The sequence below is a fragment of the Nicotiana tomentosiformis genome, chromosome 7, assembly GCF_000390325.3.
Source record: "Nicotiana tomentosiformis chromosome 7, ASM39032v3, whole genome shotgun sequence".
Taxonomy (NCBI): Eukaryota; Viridiplantae; Streptophyta; class Magnoliopsida; order Solanales; family Solanaceae; genus Nicotiana; species Nicotiana tomentosiformis.
The window spans coordinates 53,062,725-53,072,002 of NC_090818.1; positions in this window are offsets into that span (position 1 = coordinate 53,062,725).

The following is a 9,278-nucleotide window of genomic DNA, read 5'->3' on the forward strand; positions in this document are numbered from 1 at the left end:
CGCGCCTCAACCGCCCGGGCATACGCCCCGAACGCCCGGACGTACACCCCAAATTGTTGGGCGTACGCCTCTTGAGACTTTTGCCCCACACTATCGCCTCGGGGCGTTTTTGGTGCGCCTCACCCCAGGGCTCGCCCCGAAAACGCCTTTTAAAACACTGATTGCATGAGCTTTTTCTTCTGGAGTAGCTTTTCCACCCAACAAATCCTTCCTCTTAACTCTCTAGTCTTCTTATAGATGCTTGCTAGTTAAAGTTATGCTGATATTAGTAATATATGAATTAATTATACATAAAATAATTGTACATGATTTTATAAGAATTAGTTATGCAGAATATAGTTATGTATGATTTAATATAGAGGGATTAGTTATGTCAGGACTAGTAATATATGAATTAGTAATTTATTGATTATAATGTAATGTAATTAATGACCTACATATTAATTTCTTTCAATTTTCAATTGCTTCTACCTCTTTGAGAAAAAAGGAATATGTATTGGTATTATTAATAAATAGTAAGCCAAAGTCGAAGATTTTTTTGTGGATTTTTTTTTTTCCCGTTACTTTTTTTGTCTTTTATGAAAGACAAAAGTCTATAATTCGTTGTGAAAAGTTTCCTTCTTCTTTTTATATTAAGTTATTTTTTATTGGGTTTGTAAAGAGCTAGTAAAAGGGAATGGCCTCGCGCACATGAGAAGTTGGTCCTGAAGGCAAAAAAAGTCAATATGCCCCCATGTGCGCGAGATATATTAAGGCCTAATCTAAATTTGATTTTGCAAAAATATTTTAAATATTTTTTAGCCTATCAAATAAGTGTACAAATTTATATATACACGTGACAAGAATATGACCAGCTTCGTTCTAAACTTGAATTCTTATAACTGCTACTTAAATTCTGTAGCAGTCTTCTTAATTCTTTGTAACAACCCTTCAAATTTTGTAACACTCATTAATCCATTACTCCTACTTCTTGTAACTACTTCAAAAGCACACCTATATAGGGAGTTATTTTGTAAAGTTTTCCAACATAAAAAACGTACTTTCTTCTTCTCTTCTTCTTCCGTCATCATTGGGTAATTATTTGTGCAAACTTTAAATTTTCAGTCACGAGTGCATGTGTTTGGGAGTGTTGTAGTGTAACGATTCGACCGGTCATTTTGAGCTCTAGCGCGTCACTCGACGGTTTGAGGCCTTGAGTAGCTTCACTTCATATTTTATGACTTGTACGCGTAGTCGGAATTGAATTTCGGGAAGTTCAGAGTTGATTCGGATGTAAAATTCAAATTTCGGAAGCTTAAGTTGAAAAAATTGACTAAGATTTGTCCTTTGAGTAAACAACCTCGGAATCGGGATTTGAAGGTTCCAATAGGTTCGTATGATGATTTCGGACTTGAGCGTGTTCGGGTTGAGTATCGGGTCGCCCGGGAGCATTTCGGCGCTTATTGTGGAAAGTTGGCATTTTGAACGTTTTAGAATTTCTTAAGTTTGGTTTGAGGTGGACTTTGGTGATATCGATGTTCATTTGGGGTTCCGAGCATTGGAATAGGTTCGTATTGTGATTTATGACTTGTACGTAAAGTTTGGCTTCATTCCGGAATTGTTTAAGTATGAATCAGACGCGTTCGTCGAAGTTTGAAAGTTTAAAGAAAGGTTTCGATCGCCGATTTATAGTTTTGATGTTGTTTGGTGTGATTTGAGGCCTCGAGCACATTTGCGTCATGTATTGGTACTTTGTTGGTGTGATCGGACGGTGTCCGAGGGGCCTCGCGTGAGTTTCGGAGGGGCTACGGGTCTTTTCGCTATGTTTGGATTGCTGTTTGTTGAGGTCTGGTGCGTTCTTCTTCGCGTTCGCGAAGAAAGGATCGTGTTCGCATAGGTCTGTGGGGCATTTGGCCATTTTGTTCATCGCGTTCGCGATTGGGGGTGCGCGTTCGCGAAGCCTTGGAGGAGGCACTGCTTCGCGATCGCGAATGGGTCTATGCGATCGCGTAGAGAGGCAGACAGGAGTTAGCACCAGGGGTTTGTTCTACGCGTTCGCGTGTCTGGGGTCGCGTTCGCGAAACGGCAGAGGAGTTGGTCACCACATTCGCGACCGGTGCATCGCGTACGCGTAGGGGAGTTTTGGAGTCGGGGCAGGGATGCTCTTCGCGAACGCGAGGATAAGGTCGCGTTCGCGAAGAAGGAGGTGTTGGGCAGTGTCTTTTTAAAGACGGGGGTTTGGCTCATTTTCACTCCATTTCTTCATAGGAGCCGACTTTGGGAACGATTTTGGAGCACCATTTTCATCATCAACTAGGAGGTAAGTGATTTCTTCTCATTGTGAGTTAAATACATGAATTATACATGGATTGGAACATAAAAATTGGTGGAAATTGTGAGATTTTGAAGAAAACCTAGAATTTGATTTTTTGGAATTTTACCACGAAATTGGACATGAAATTTGGAATAAATCATATATTTGAGTTCGTAATGTTATGGGTAAAGTTTATCTTCGAAATTATTTTGGAATCCAGGAACGTGGGCCCGAGGGTTGACTTTATTGACTTTTCGAGTGGAGTTGGGAATTGTTAGAAATTGATTAATTATAAGCATTGGAGTATATTTTGATTGAGTTGCACATTGTTTGACTAGTTTCGGATCGTTTGGTTTTGAATTGAAGAGTTAGAGAGGCGTTTAGAGCTGGTTATGGAACTTCAGAGCGAGGTAAGTCTCCTGTCTAACCTTGTAAGGGGGAAACTGCCCCCTAGGTGATGTAATTGTTATGTGCTACTAGTTGTGGGTGCTGCGTACGCACGAGGTGATGAAAGTCTGTACATATATAAAGCATGTTTATGTCCGGGTAGATTTAGGACTCTATTATGAAATATTTGAACTCATTCTGCTGCTTAACTAATTGAAATTATAATTGAACTTGATTTAGAAATTATATATGTCGAGCCTTATCACCTTGAGTTGTTGGTAAGTTATTTGAGAAACGGTAAAGGTTATACTCCCCTTGTGTTCATATACTATATCGTAAGCCCGTGTCTCGTAATTCGATAATTCCTTTCCTTCTTGTGGAGTGGGTCGAACGTCTCGGTAGGATTATGTACCACACTCTTAATGGAGCGGGCCTTTCGCCTCGACAGTATAATATATGCATCTATAGTTCGTGCCGCTCGACCCTCGGTAGTGTACACGTTATGATGGGATCGGGCTGATCGCCTCGGCAGTATCATATTCTTTCTGAGATCTGGGCGTACGACCTCGACATAATTATGTGTTATATCGCTAGCAGTCCAAATATTCGCGAGATTTCCCTTCCACTGATGCCTTGCACTTTATATGGTAGTTCCTTATCCGTTTGATATTGGCACTTGATATTTCTGAGCTGTTGAGATAGAATTTGAGATTGAGAAATTGATATCATTAAAAGAAATTTTGGAAGATTGTGTTAGTTCAAGATTTACATCACTACTATTATTGTACTCTTATCTGTTTATGATTTACCATATTGATTTATTGGACCACTAGTAAGTGTCGATGTCGACCCCTCATCACTACTTCTCCGGGGTTAGGCTAGATACTGACTGGGTACGCATTGATTTACGTACTCATGCTGCACTTTTGCACTAAATGTGCATAATCTGACAGGTTCATTTGGGTGATCATCTTGGCGCGTAGGCGCAACTGTTGAGGAAACTTTATGTGAGATGCACTTCAGGCTACGCATCGTAGTCTACAGAGTTTCCATCGCACTATTTTTTTATGCCGTTTTATTTATATTCCAGACAGATGTTGTATTATTATTGTACTCCTTAGTAAATGCTCATGCACTTGTGACACCGGGTTTTGGGATATTCTGTAAATTATTTTTTTGGTTTTGCCTAGCATTGATACACCTTTATTATTTATTCTATTTAAATTGTATGTTCCCATGATTCTGAAGCGTTGATTTCTTTATCTAATAAGAGTCATGATTTCGAAAGTAATAATTGCATAGTTAAAAATTGGTAGTTCACCGTTGGCTTGTCTAATGGCGACGTTGTGCGCCATCACGACTTATAGTAAATTTTTGGGTCGTGACAGCTTGGTATCAGAGCGTTAGGTTCACTTAGGTCTCACGAGTCATGAGCAAGTCTAGTAGAGTCCCGCGGATCGATACGGAGACGTCTGTACTTATCTTCGGGAGGTTACAAGGCTGTTAGGAGCACATCCCTCTTGATTCCTCATTGTGTGATTTTATTCTATTAAAGCTTATGCCTTCATTTCCTTTCCACTCAATCTTATGCGACGTGGGGCACTTGTTATCAATTGGGCATTGAGGAGTTGTAAATGGTACCGCAAATGTGGTGCAAGATGTTTTTCCATGCATATTCGAGAGGGCTATTATCGTCACCTTGCGGAAGGGTGTTCTATCGTTTCAGCCCAGTATCTGTATTTCCTATGGTTTTGAGGCTATGCACGGATTATTATAAGGTTCATGGTTATTATCGCACAGTGTTGGAGTAATGGTAGGGTGCTTGTTTATGTGTTGACGCAGTGAATGACTCGAAATGAGGATCTCTCGGTACGTGGTTTAGGGGTTTAGCATTTAATTCCAATGGGGGAAATACAATCGGTCTATGGATATTCAGGCTTTGGTTGATGGAGTAACGAGACTTGATATTTCGAGCAAGGTGGAATTCTCATTTATGAGGTGGTGTCGTCGTCCTTGTTTGAACGCATTAAGGTCCGTCGGTGTTATAGTCTTCTTCGATTTGCCTTCGGGGCAGGGTGTTGTGAAATGGTGCATGAGAAGTTATTGTTAGAGATAGCGATGTGTAGTGGTTTCGGAATCGAATTGGTGTTTCTAATGTTGATGGCTCGAGAAAGATGATCTTCTAGGAGGTTTTAGAGTTGGCAGCAATTTATTAGTTCAGGTGCTACAGGTATGGATTTGATTTGAGGCAACATTTAGGCAGCGAAGGATTAGGAAGGACATGGCGGGAGGTGTCTTGCGGTGGTTGAATTACTAGCAGGTCAAGTATGAAAAGCAGAGGTCGAGAAGTTACTTTAAAAAGATGGCTTAACCAAAGTGATAGTGGCAGAGTAGCATATGGATTCTTTGGTAAGATAGCCATATGCCTTGAGAAAAGTTTGCAGTGATTTGAGATTCGTGGTAGGAAGCAACTAGTTCTACACAGGAGGGGTGTGAAAACTTGATTACCATTTTTGGATGCAATGTGACTTCGAGTTTGGAACGTATTGTCGGACTTTCAGTTGATGTCAATGGGGAAGGAACAGATTTGTACAACTGGTGGACGAGCATGGGCTCAGGAGGGTTTACTGAATGCGTGGTAGTTGTACCCAGTGCATCATCGTTGGAAGATGTCGGCATGGAATTCCACAGGTGGGTTATCTCCTATGAGTAGGTTAGCGGTTGCGTGATGTTGATGAAGCTTCTATGAAGAATTCTACTTGCTACCCGGTAAGAGGTCGAATATGTGATTGTGGCTGATGATTCAAAATATTCATGAAATGTTTAACAAAAGATTTTAAGAAATTTAGCGGGTTAAAGGTACGAGATCATGGTAATTGAGAAGGAGGAATCTTTGTGGGTTCTACTTTTATGTAATTGTAGCTTAAAGCTAAGTGGGGGAGCCCACCGTTTACGATTGGATCACATGGTTGTCTGCTTGTGCGGTTTCTGGTTATCGGTGCATTGGTGGATTATTATGACTAAGAAAATAAAACATTAGGGGAAATTCGAGCGAAGAACTTGATGAATATGTGCTATACTTTGCCTTATCAATTCATGTGCAGTTTTGGGAAGACTCAAAGTTTATGCTTCTTGTGGATGTGATGTACAAGGAAAATAATTTATCTGGTTGCTTCTTTGGGAGTGTTCATGTGCTGACAACGCACTAGAGATTGGCTTATATTCGGGACCAAGTCAGATTGTGTGACTCTCAACAGTGGTTCTAATGGGTTCGTTATATGGCTGAAGACTGGGATTTTGCAGCAGAGTGTGCAGAATACTTGGGCAATTTTCTATGTTATCATCGGGGTCTGCGAGGCAGTATTGGAAAAGTAGGAGAAACAGTTTCGGATTCGCGTAAGGTCTTTCATAATGGGTGTGCTAGTTTGAGATGCTATTGTGCGCATGAGGAGGATATGAGATGGTTCATGGGTATTGAGACGATGTGGTCTCGTGAATTCGGTCACTCGGGAGGAGTGTTGTTGAGTTTCGTTATGTTCTCGAATGGAGCTATTATTATTTCTAAGGCAAGTCAAGAGCAAATTGAAAGAAGTGGGGTCGATTAGTAATGGTTTAAATCCATATAATTGTGGCAATGATCAATTCCTTCGGCACGTAAGTTATACAGGTGGTTGGTGGTTGTACGTGCGGTCTTGACAACCACCATAATTTGATTGATTTGGGAGGTATTTGATTCTAATGACCTTGTTATGTGTAAATGGATCCTGGAAGAGTTATGACGATTTAGGCCACGACTTGAGGTTTGTATTTTCTGCGGTTATGGGGATTCAGTTGCGTGTTGCAATGGTTTTCTGAAATGAGTTAAGTGAAAGGTTTCTAGTCAATGAAGGATTTTTGTTGTACGAGTAGTTCAGGGGTTATGATGAATTCTTGTACTCTCGCGTAGTGGCATGATAGGTGCAGTGAGTGGCATGTGAATTGGAAGTTGAGGATCAAGGTTGCGGTTCGGTGTTGACGAGAATGTCACGAGCTCGGATGAGCAGGAAGGAATTCAGATGTTCAGAGTAAGCAGGCATTTTCTTTAGTGTCATCTGAGAACGGTGTCCTGTGTAAGAGGCTTTGTGTACTGATTTGTGGATTCTCGATTTGCTTTATAGTATTAGCACTGTTGGTGGTATGGAGGTCCAGACCTTGCTACCTGGTGCAGAAGGTCATGGGAGCGTATCACACGGGGAAATCTGTATACGTGTGACATGTTAGTCACTTGATTGTTAAAGATTGAAACCAAGGATGGAGATTATGGTACTATTGTTAATGTGAGAGTTTATGCCTGGAAGGCGCTCTATTCCTTTGGTTGTGAACTGTGGGAGTTTGTTCCGGATTGGGACGGCTGCTCGTGTGTGTAATGAATAAGGCCATCGTGGATCCTTATAATGTTGTTGGCCCAGTATGGGATGATCGGAATCGGCTTGGGGTCCGTTGATGGATCTAATGTGAATGTGTGCTTTACATCAGGTCGAATATGTTCATTCAACATAGCGTTGCTTATGGAGGAGTCTTCGAGCATTGGATGTTATTCCCGTCGTCAGCTATTCCATGTAATACTCTATTATGCCATGAGGGTAGTGAGACGGCTTGATTATTCGTACATGTGTTGTGGTCTCGCGTAGCTTGTGGTTCTATATGAACAGGATGGCTCTCGAGATGCAGGTCATTTATCGCACCTTAGTCATGCCTGGGTTTTATAGTGTATGGCACTATCCGTCTCCCCAGGGTTGTATTTTTGCACTTGGCGTGCTTGTGGTCGATATTCGAGTATTTCGTAGGTATAAACATTATGGCTTGATGGGTATTTCCTTATTAATTATTATATGTGGATCGAGTGGCACGCCGCCATGGGTATGTTGTTTGGATCGGGATGCAAGCCGCAACAGTATCATATGTGGATCGGGTTGTACGCCGCAACAGTGAGATGTTGAGTATGGTTCCCTATATCTATTCTTGTGTATTTTGTTTCTCATCCTCTGAGAAGGGTTCATAGCATATGTTCGACCGTTTTATTCGTTACACGGGCTGGGTAATTCTTTTCCATAGTTTGTTTCTCCTTATGTGTCATATTCAAGTTGTGGCTTATCGTCGCATTGACAACGTCATATGAGATCTTGGTCAGTGTTTGAGGTGGCTTATTGCCTGAGCAATTTGTACTGGGTGAGACTGAATTATTGGACCTGAAATCAGTGCAATCAGATTTATATAAGGTATATTAAAGAGCAAATATCTTTATTCAATTCAGAATGAGGTAATGGTCCTTGTCAGGAGGAGAGACTCCATGATTTGTTGATTCGACCGGTGGTTATGAGTTTCTACACATCTCTTCCGTCGTGGCAGTATTGCGAGAGTTGAAACATGGCTTATATGTGTTATGAGGTGTATTGCGGGCACCAAGTTCGTGAAATTGCAGCTATTGTGGTCGGAGGATGTTATTATGGTCAAACGACTTATGTGGTGCATGGTGTTATTTCAGCGGAGGAGCATGGTCATGTTGGGTACAGTGTCTGGTGATTGATGCGGTGTTCGTATGTTGGAATCAGGTCTCGTGGCGGATTTCAGATATTGGAATTTGGCCCTAAGGTTTGTTGGCTAAGGTAAAAAGAGAGGATCTTTAGTCTAGCTCGAGCTAATGTCCTCAACTGGGTTGTGGTGGCACGGGTGGGGTGCACAAGGTGTTGAACAGTGATTTCGGGACAATTTCGGAATAGTCCTTAACACGTTAGAGGGCGAAAATATGTTTAAGTGGGGGAGAATGTAATGACCCGACCGGTCGTTTTGAGCTCTAGCATGTCGCTTGGCGGTTTGAGGCCTTGAGTAGCGTCATTTCATGTTTTATGACTTATACGCGTAGTCGTAATCAAATTTCGGGAAGTTCAGAGTTGATTCGAATGGAAAATTCTAATTTTGGAAGCTTAAGTTGGAAGAATTGACTAAGATTTGACCTTTGATTAAACACCCTTGGAATCGGGATTTGAAGGTTCCAATAAGTTCGTATGATGATTTCGGACTTGGGCGTAGGTTCGGGTTGAGTATCGGGTAGCACGAGAGCATTTCAGCGCTTATTGTAGAAAGTTGGCATTTTGAATGTTTTAGAATTTCCTAAGTTTGGTTTGAGGTGGACTTTGGTGATATCGATGTTCGTTTGGGGTTTCGAGCCTTGGAATAGGTTCGTATCGTGATTTATGACTTGTACGTAAAGTTTGGCGTCATTTCAAAATGTTTAAGTATGAATCGGACGCATTCGTCGAAGTTTGAAAGTTTAAAGAAAGGTTTCGATCGTCGATTCGTAGTTTTGATATTGTTTGGTGTGATTGGAGGCCTCGAGCAAGTTTGCGTCATATACTTAGACTTGTTGGTGTGATCGGACGGGATACCGGAGGCCTCGGGTGAGTTTCGGAGGGGCTACAAGTCTTTTTGCTATATTTGGACTGCTGTTTGCTGAGGTCTGGTGCGTCCTTCTTTGCGTTCGCGAAGAAAGGATCGCGTTCGCGAAGGTCTGTGGGGCGTTTGGCCATTTTGTTCATCGTGTACGCGATTCAGGGTGCGC